General features: G+C 39.8%; 1 long non-coding RNA gene across 1 annotated transcript in view; it reads right to left on the bottom strand.

The window, feature by feature from the left end:
* Positions 1-7466: 7466 nt before the first annotated feature.
* Positions 7467-9824, bottom strand: part of LOC120720429 — a 30124-nt gene continuing 27766 nt past the window's right edge. The window contains exon 3 of the long non-coding RNA XR_005692939.1: positions 7467-7603. This is a non-coding gene — a long non-coding RNA (uncharacterized LOC120720429). The remainder of the gene's footprint in view (positions 7604-9824) is intronic.

The raw sequence follows: 9824 nt of genomic DNA, 5'->3' as shown, positions 1-9824 counted from the left end.
AGTTTAGGAAAAGGAAAGGGGAAACCAAAAAGGACTAAACACCTCCATCCCCTCACCCCAAAAAACCAAAAAAAAAAACACAAAAAGGGGGTTTAGGGAAAAGAATAGAACAAAACAAAAAAAAAAGCAAAATCTTATTTTTTGGGTTTTGGAGCCGAGCGGGTGGGAAAACCCAGCTTGGGGGGGTAACTTTGGAAACTTGCGTTCATTTTCAGTTTACAAAAACGGGAAAAAGCGGTTAGGTTCAACCAAAAATTTTTTGCTAAACCCAAGCAATTCCAAATTTTTGTGTTCCAAACCACAACCAAACACACAAACCCCCTTTCAACACCCCAAGGGGGCACAAACAAACCAAACCACAAACACCTTTACACCCAAAGTTTGGCGGGGATTTCCTGGGTTGATCCGGCCATTGGCGGAGGGGCCAAGCGGCCCACAGCCAAGGTGGTTTTAAAACTGGCGGTGGGGGGAAACAAAAACAAAAAAACAAAACTTGTTGATTGGGGGGGGGGCCAAGAAAGATTTTTTTTTTTTCCAACACAACACACCACAAAAATTTTTAGGGGGTTTGCTTTTTTAAACAAAAAAAAACAAAAACTTGTTTTTTCAGTTTTCACACAAGAAATGTTCAATTTGGGGGCCCTTTTTGTGGGCCCCCCCAAAAACTTATGTGAAAAGGGAAACGGTTTTCAAGAGTGGGGCTTTTTTGCAAAACAACAAACCCAACAAAACCAGTAAGTTGTGTTGTTGTTTGGTTTTTTTAACCCCCCCAGGGTCGCCCCCAAAAACAACAAAAAAAAAAAAAAACTTTTTTCCACGGTTTTAACTTGTTGCGTTGGAACCACAACATTTGTGTGAGGGTTTTTTGGGGGGGGTTTTGCCCCGTTTTTTTTGTGTTTTTTTTTCCTAAGTGTGTTTGCTTTTTTTTTACAAGCATTGTTTTTTTTTTTAAATTAACCAAAAAAAAAAGAGTTTTTTGTTTTTTTTTATTTTTTTTTTTTACTTAAAACAAGGGGGCCCTCCCCCAAAAAACACTCAACGTCCCCCCCACAAAAAAACCCCCCCAAAAAAAAACCCATTTTTTTTTTTCTTTTCCCAGGTAACCCATTTTTCTTTTTTATCTTTACAAGGGTGGGCGTTTCTTGGACCTCTTTATTTAAACCAAAACACACATCCTTTTTTTTTTTTTTTTTTTTTTTTTTTTACCAAAAGGTTTGTCAATCACAAAACCAAACACACAAAAAAATCCTTTTTTTACCCCTTTTTCTGGCCCAAGTTTTTGTTCGTTTTTTTTTTGGACTTTCCATTTTTTAACAAAAACCAACCAAAATTTTTTAACTTTTTGCCCAAAACCATTTTTTTTTTTTGCAACCAGTCTTTTTTTTTTTTCTATGCCCACAACCAAAGGGGAAATTCTTTTGTTTACCCACAAACAAAAATACAAAATGGCATTTAAAAACAACAAAAAAAAAAAAAAAACAACAAGGGGGCCCCAAATTTCTATTTAATTTTATTTTTATTATTTTTTTTCTTTTTGCCAAACCCTTTTAAATTTTATTCAACCCACACAAAACAAAACCCCAACACCAACCACCAAAAAACACAAAAAAACCAACCAAAAACAACAACACACTTTCCAGGGGGAGGTTTTTTCCACAACAACAACAACCAAAACAACTTAGGACGTGGGGGGGGAACAAGGGGTTTTTTCTAACCCCACTTTTCGGGGCCATTGGAAGGCGGGGGACATTTTTTTTTTAATAAAAAAGGCCACCCACAAACAATCTTCTTTGAAACTTTATTTTAACTGTCATTGCTGCTTTCACCATGGACTCGGGTAGACTGGCAGTTCCTCACAATGTTGTTGTGATATTTTGAACTAAATCATTCAAATTTTTCAACATGTTCCAAACCAACACAAATAAAAAGCCAAAGCAAAAAGAGGGTCATGAGCCGACAGAGTCTACTGGTTCAGTCCAGCCGGCTTTTAACACTTTGACCAAAACTACTTTTTTTTTGCATAACTCAAAAACATATTTCCTTTCAAGGACCGGATATAACCAAAAAAAAAAAAAAAGACCAGAAAAGAAAAAAATCTATTCTAAAATAAAACATCCATCTGTCATTTTTCTGTCATATAAAAAGCACGCTCTACAGTTATACTTAGCAAATGACCTAACGTCTCCATGTCACTTCCCACAACAAGCTGCAACCGAATTTACTGGAATGACTAAGTTTCTATAAGCTGATCTGTGTCGCTGTTGATGAGTTTTCAAGCTCTTTCTCCCAGAGTTTTCACTTCATTACCTTCCCATGCACGCCGTTTTGAAGGAAAGCAGCTTACGCTGCACCTGCGCACAGCGAGCTGCCTGTGAGGGCAACTTTCGACAGCTTCTGCTCCCCTCTGATACCTTCAGCCAGTCGCTTCAAAATATCACAGTCTGTTAAGTGTTCTTCTTTAATCTTGTCAGAATATATTGCGAACAAATATTGTTTTCTCTTCGACAGAACTGAGTCCGTGGCTTTCAGCAAATCATTTTTTAAAAACACTAATTAAAACAAAAAAAATACTTCATTGATTTACAAAAAAAGAAGAAAAAAGAAAAGCCAACAATTATTTCCAGAGTCTGTCCTCAGTTCCTTATGTCCGAAACATTATCTGCTTTTTTACAATTACTGTCATTCAAAGTCCCAAGCAATTTTAATTGTCCACCAAAAACAAAACCAAAACGCAAAAAATTGCACAGGATCAGAGTTACTGTGGACCACCAATTTAATGGTTCAAAAAATATATATATAATAATATCATGCTTGTTTTTATGTTACTGTATGTTTGTACTTTGTGTAGGTCTTTGCCTACCGAGGGGAATTTCCAACCTAGACTATGTTCACATTGCAGTTCTCCAAAAAACCTACCCGCGCATAACTCAACTATACCGCTCGATGCTGCCTCGGTTGGCAAGTGGGCAGGACCAGGGAAGGGAGTACCGCAGTGATGACTGTAACAGGAGCGGGTTATCACACCACAACACACAACACACCAAAAAAAAACAAAAAAAAAAAACCTGCAACTTCCCGGCTCTTTCCTGCAGTTATCACTCTGCTCTTCTCACGTGGCTAACGGACGACAACAGCATCCACCAATAGTATAGCCCCTAAACCAGCTGTTCTTTAGGTCACTGCTCTATCTGGCACCCAATGCTCTCTGCCCGATAGCCTCCCTTTGTGGTCTGTCCTATGCACAATGCCCTGCCCAAATACCTACCGCTTGGATTTTCACTAGCAGAGGTCAAAAGTCAAGCGGTGTCATTTATATGAGTGACCTCATGGAAGAGGTTAAAGGACCAGCTCAGCTTGATGCTTCACCCTCTTCACAGCCCACTGTGCCAGGTCAGCCACCATCGCGGGTTTAGCCACTTTAATCTTCGGATGGTAAATCCAGCGAGGTCCGACTTGCAGAATGCAGGAGCGTATGTTTTCATGTGATACCGACTGTGTCTTTATGAGTGTGCCGCCCAAGGCAGGTACTTTTTAACACTATCACCCCTTATCATCCATCGTTACTGCATGCCTGCCAACACCCTGCAGGGCCTGCAAAAGTTTATAACGCGTGGATACGTCATTACAAGGTCACTTCAGCCGGACTGCAGTCTTGCTGAACGAACGAAATAATTCCAAATAGACTAGCTGGATTCAGTTCTATGCAACACTTTCCTTTGAAGCAGTCAACTTTACTCCAACGTAAAAACACTGCAATAAATACATACATAAATCAAGCTCCTAAATGTCTTGGAAATTATTCTGACATTATTAATTATCAATGTAGAACCAACTTCAACTGCGGTTTACATTTTTTTACACTAATTTTCCTTTCGTATTGCAATGCTTTACATATATGTGGTTTCTCCTGGGATACAACTTAATATTTGCTTACACTATCAAAATTTAATTTCCCAACTTCACTTTTAGAGCCCCTCACTTTTCGCAGCCTATTATTTGCCATGTTATAAAACAGATGAGCAGCGTGAAAGAGCCTGGTAAACGTTGTGTTTTCAGTTATACAGGGCTGATTAAAAACCCTGCAGAGAAAGACTCAGTTGCTCGTCTGCTGTTAATACACAGCTTTTATAAGGCGCGAGCCTTGACATTTTTTATCGGTTAATACCGCTTGGCACGCATATACAAATACATTGGCAAACACACAGCCTGTACACAGACGCACCCAGAAACACTTGCGTAAGCATGCCCACAGTTGCTGCAAATCAAAGAGGCAATTATCCAAAAACAAAATACATCTGCCGTTTTCTGTGCTTTAATCCTCAGGGTAAATTTAGCACCTACCTGCAGTTATGCATCGCCGCTTGTTTGCTGGCAACACCAAGGAGCTAGTGCTGAAAATGACCGTTTCAGTGAAATTTAATCCACATTTGTTTTTTCCATGTTTTCAATTTCAGAAAGATGTTTGACAACACTGAAACCTCGAGAAGACAGCAGCTCAAGAAGGCTTGCTTTCCCAGTTAAGTGGAGAAAATACTGTATATAATGTACTTTAACAGGTGCCTATCTGACAAACAACATCACTAACTTTGTAAATCCTTCAAACAGTGTTCTATTATGGGTGGTTTGTTTTGTTTCGAAAGTTTCCTCGTCCGCGCTTCGACAATCAAATAAGGAGGTCTGATTTGTAGACCTTTGAATTTTATTTTGCCAGGTATGGATGTCGGGGTTGATTCAATCAAAGACAACCTTTAAACAAACCTCGATCTTATTTGCAGTGTAGTAAGTAGCCCTCGGTACTCACACACATGTGAAGATAAACACATCAGTACAATAAGCACCACAATTTTGTATTTATGTCAACGGACCCACCGACTTAAGAGGCCCTTACTCCATACTCAACGGGGAGATTTGTTAACAGTTTAACGTTAACAAGTTTTAAATAACGCTCAACAACAACAAGCACACGTTAACCAGTACGTATTCCATGCAAAAAGGCCTACACAAGACAAGTAAACGGAAATAAAATGTACAAGACATTTCATTTTCTAGCAACGCTTCCAAACTATTTTAGCAATTATTGCTTGGTTAAAATAGTATTGCACTACCTGGCAACCCCTATACTGTTCAGTCCAGTCAGGAGAACGTGTTAACCACCACCTACCTAGTGAATAATGACTAATTGGTTTTATCTGAGGGCACATAAAAGCATCGGTTGAACATTGTTTAATGATGACTTTGCAACCGTGTACTGTCAGGGGCTATGAGACATTAAAAACATTTTAACAACTTTAGGTTTAAACGGAAACGAGCTAAGTAACTGCATTATGTCAATCTAAGTAACATATATATTACTGAAAGCTTATTTGAAGTCTGCGTTTTCATATGAATAACAGCCCGCATAATACACTATCGTTTTCAGTCGTTTCACAGAGTTGTGCGTACCACATCGAAACGGCCGAAACGTTCCCAGCTGCGCATGCGTGAAACGCAAACGATTCGACCTGCCTCATTTCTGTCTGCCAGTTTATTTACTTTTCAGGACTTTGAAACGTCGCGGCAAAAGTTGAGGAAAGCACCGAGTTTTTGAAATGGACTAACAATGAGGTGGCCGTGTTGCTGAGAGTAGTAACACAAAAGTACAAAATGTTGGCAAAAGCGTTGAGAGTTAAAGAATGTTGAAGAAAAGCTATCTGGGCAGTACGAAACTGCTTATTCATCTTAATAGGGATGTCAAATGAGGGGGAACAAAACAACTCTGTCAAATGCCCTCCGCTATCTTTGTTTAATTGGTCACATGACTGCATCACATGACTAAAATGCATCATCCTTTTTGAAAGTCTGTGTTTTCGGTGTTCACACTCCAACGGGACAGCTGCGTTTTGAAATGTATGCGTTGTTCGATAGCGTTTTTAAAACGCTGCGTTTTTCCTTGAGGAAAGTGCCGTCTCAGTGTGGACGGGAGCGTCAAAACTGGAGAAAACGCTTTAGTGTGGAACGTAGCCTAGTATGTTATGTCCAACGTACACGCGTATTTTGAAACGGCGTTAAAAAAACAATCCCGTCCACCCGTAAACGCAGAATGAAGGAAAAACGCTGCTAGGAACTGCAAAGCAACAGGTGGCGATATCTTCCGAACGTGTATAATGTTGCCAATCAGAGTCTCGAAGCCTCGGTGGGAAATGATATAACCAAGGCTTGGGGCATCAGAAGCAGACACAGAGTCCTATGTGGAGAGACACGTAACTGTGTGTGTTCTGTAAGCATTTAAACAACTGCAGAGAGTAAAATTAACAGTAACAGTATTGTTAAATTCATTCAACCGAAACATAACGTGGCGCACAGTGTGACGTCAAAAAGGCGCACCACCTTTGAGCTGCGTTTTCCCCGTTTTTCTCATCCACACGTTAAATGCCAAAGCTGAGTTTGTCGAAACTCCACCCCTGGCCGGACATTTTTTTAAAAATCTCGCCGTTTTCATTGACCAAAAACGCCGTTTCTGTGTGGACGAAAGGTGGCAAACGCATAGAAAAATCTGCTTTTCAAAAATACCCGGGTACGTGTGGACGTAGCCTTACTTGGGCAAAAACGCCCGTTCTTCGTGGGACGGAGGCCGAAACTGAGAGAAAACGCATCATTGTGGACGTAGCCTTAGTGTTTCTGAGTGTGTGTACAGTAAGTGGTGTGGGGCACCTAAAGGAATCTTGCTGAAGCTGGACTGTACTGTGGCCACCATTTAGTCTGCATTCCTATTTTTTAAATCAGCTCCCCCACTGCCAAGTGGGCTTCTAATGAGGTGTTGACTCTTCCACACCATCCACCATCCACCCCACACACACACACACCCACACACACACACACACACACACACACGGAGGATACAAGGCAGGAAAAGGGATGTTGCCTCCTCTGTAGCCCCCGCGACAACTTGGCAGAGTTAATTAACTGTCTTAATTCTCCACCTCTTGGGTGTTTGGAAAGCTTAGATACGTGACAGCAGTCAAACACTGTGTTGTGTTTTGTGCATCCACAGTTGTGCCAGCTTTTTCAAAATGGATCCAACACACACACACACACACGCTCTCTGAAAGCTGTCAATGCAGCTTCTTGATCACATTAACCTCCAAACAGATAGCTCACAGAGGAAGCATGTAGCATCACCACTGTGCCTGCTGGCTCTCTCCAAACTGAAGAAAAATGTTTTAAGAGCTATTCCAGCTTTTGTTGACAATTTAGATCATCACTTATTGAATCGCACTGAACTATGACTGATATAATTTCTATGTTCGCTATCCTTCAGCTGTGTGCTATAGAGTGATCTGCCTCCATACTGTTCTGCACTTTAATGACATTTATTTTTATTAAGTCACCGGGGTTACTCTTCTGTACGCAGTTGGCATGTTTCTTCCCATCAATAACACCGATTTGTATCCTGAAGCAAAGGGTGCTGAAAATACTGTTACTTTGTCTACCCATCGTTTTTTTTGCTTTGTTCATGCGGCTCTGGACAAATATTATGAATACCCAAGCAGACAGAGACAGTACTTACTAGTATAGCACTTCATTGGCCTCATGTCTCTCATAACGCACCGTCTCACACATGATCCTGCAGAGAGAGAGAGAGAGAGGAAACAGAGGGAAGAAAGAATCACAGTTAGGCCTCATATTTGTGTTTGAGTGAATTTATGATCAAATGTTATCAATGTTATGTTATTATAAATCTATAACTAGCAAATTTCTGCATATCCTAGAGTCACCTTTAGCAACAGTGACTGACAGTCAGAAAGCCTGCTGCTGATTATAATTAAAATTTAGAGTGCTGGGACTTATAAAGAGTTGCAAGGTTGTCCATGTTAAACCGGTTCACAGCGTATGGTTCTGGTTGTTGCAGTGCATTATGGTCTATCGAGGCTTTTGCTGATAGATGAAGTGAGTTGTTTTTGCCTCATTATTTTCTCACTTTTTCTTGGTTAATTACACTTGGTATATAACTGGTATGACAAATCTTCTTTTCTAGGCAGATCTACAACATAAAGACTACAGTCCTTGTTCCTTATAAAATATGGTGAGCTTTATCCTCAAACTGCAGAGAAACATTTGTTTATGTCAGGGCATTGAATTTGCTGAAAATTAAAGCTTTACAAATCTCCTTTTTTATTTGGGTATGCTTTATGGTATTTTAACGTATTGATCACCAATTACATAATTGTTACTTTTAAACTTAATTCAGTAAATATTTACATTTGCATCCGGAAGATTCCTTTCTAAAGAGGTAGGTTTTACGCATCTACGTTTAAGCTAAGCCACTGCAGTGATTTACTTTCTTACTTAACAAAAGCAGAGTGAGTATGTATTGGTATGTCCTCTAAATAAAGCACACATTGACTATGTGGTCCCACTGCACCACTGGTTAAATGGTCTTTTTCTCAATTTTTACCCAGTTGTACTTTTACACATTTATTTATTTATTTTTTTTTTAACAGTGTTAAACATGATCTGCATGTCTTATTGCATGATTTATAGTCCAAGTGGATGTCTGTAGCAAATATGAAGGAATTCCCTGAAGGAATTCTGATATATCCAGCTTCTGGGCCTGGGAAGAACAGACAGTCTGGCATTCTTGTTGCCTGTACAGAGGCAAAAAAATATATTTGATAATATTATAATCTGTAAACATAACTCTGCCCTGAAAAATCCAGCCTCACAGCTTCTTGTATTCTTTTTGTGCAGCAAGGTTTTTTTTATAACTTTATATACATTTCATTTTTTTATGTTCTAAATTCTGGAATCGAAACATTTTCACTTTAAGTCCATTCATGTCAGGCTTTCCCCAGATGCCTGTATAGAGAAGACAAACGCTCTTCAACAGTACATGCAAACCACTGTAGTAAACAGTAACTGATCAAAACACAAACGCTTTCAAAAACAGCTGCGGGTGGACAGCATTTTGTAGCCTCTTTATACAAAGACCTAAAAACAATCCCAGCTCAAGAAAAACAAGTTACTGTGAAAAAGGATCACAGAAGAAAAACAACACATTCCTCCCAAAATGTTCAGACAACAGAAGTATAATATAATCCCATCGTTAGTGGGATGTCTGGCTGGGAGCTTTTTTTTTTTTTCTCTTTTCTTTTTTTTTTAAAGTTACTGAAACTGAAGTTGGCAAAAGGGGTTGGTCTGTGGGACTACGGGGACATTCCTTTTCTGTACGATCCAAAACAAGGAGGAGGGAGAGGGGTTAGTGCTGGAGGCCTCTGAGGGGTCACACAGTGGAATGTTCTAGCTCGCGGGTCATGCACCGCCACATTGTTCCCTTGCTAGTATAATCCACATGTATGCACACGAGGCATGCTGGGAACAGACTTCTGACATGCAGTGTTTGGAAAGTGTGTGCCAGGCAGAGAAGATGGAGGAGCCAAAGGCAAACTGACGCATGAATAGTAGAGCAGGGAGGGCTCATTGCTTCAAGGTTTAAGCAGAGAGTATGGCCTCACGGGGACCCGGTCAGGTATAGGTACAGATTATTAGGGGAAAAGTGCAACAATGACTTCGCTTTAGTCATTTAGTCAGTTTACAGTTTAGTCATAGCAGATATTTTAGATGCTGGCTAAAGTTTCAAACAGAGATTTATACAACTGGGAAGAGAAAAAAATTACTTCTGCAGTTTTAGAAGCTTGGCATGGATAAGTGGTATTGAGGCTGGTAATAATCAAGATTTAAGAGCAGGTATCATTTATTTTTATCTGGAGGAGAAAAGTCCTTTTATTTGTCCTCTTGAGAAGACAGAGGAGCCAAAATGGCTCATTTCAGCTGGTGCACCAACTCAA

The sequence above is a fragment of the Simochromis diagramma genome, unplaced genomic scaffold (genome assembly GCF_900408965.1).
Source record: "Simochromis diagramma unplaced genomic scaffold, fSimDia1.1 OVJJ01000585.1, whole genome shotgun sequence".
NCBI classification, from domain to species: domain Eukaryota; kingdom Metazoa; phylum Chordata; class Actinopteri; order Cichliformes; family Cichlidae; genus Simochromis; species Simochromis diagramma.
The sequence above is the reverse complement of the archived record's forward strand: the minus strand, read 5'-3'. Positions and strand labels throughout refer to the sequence as shown.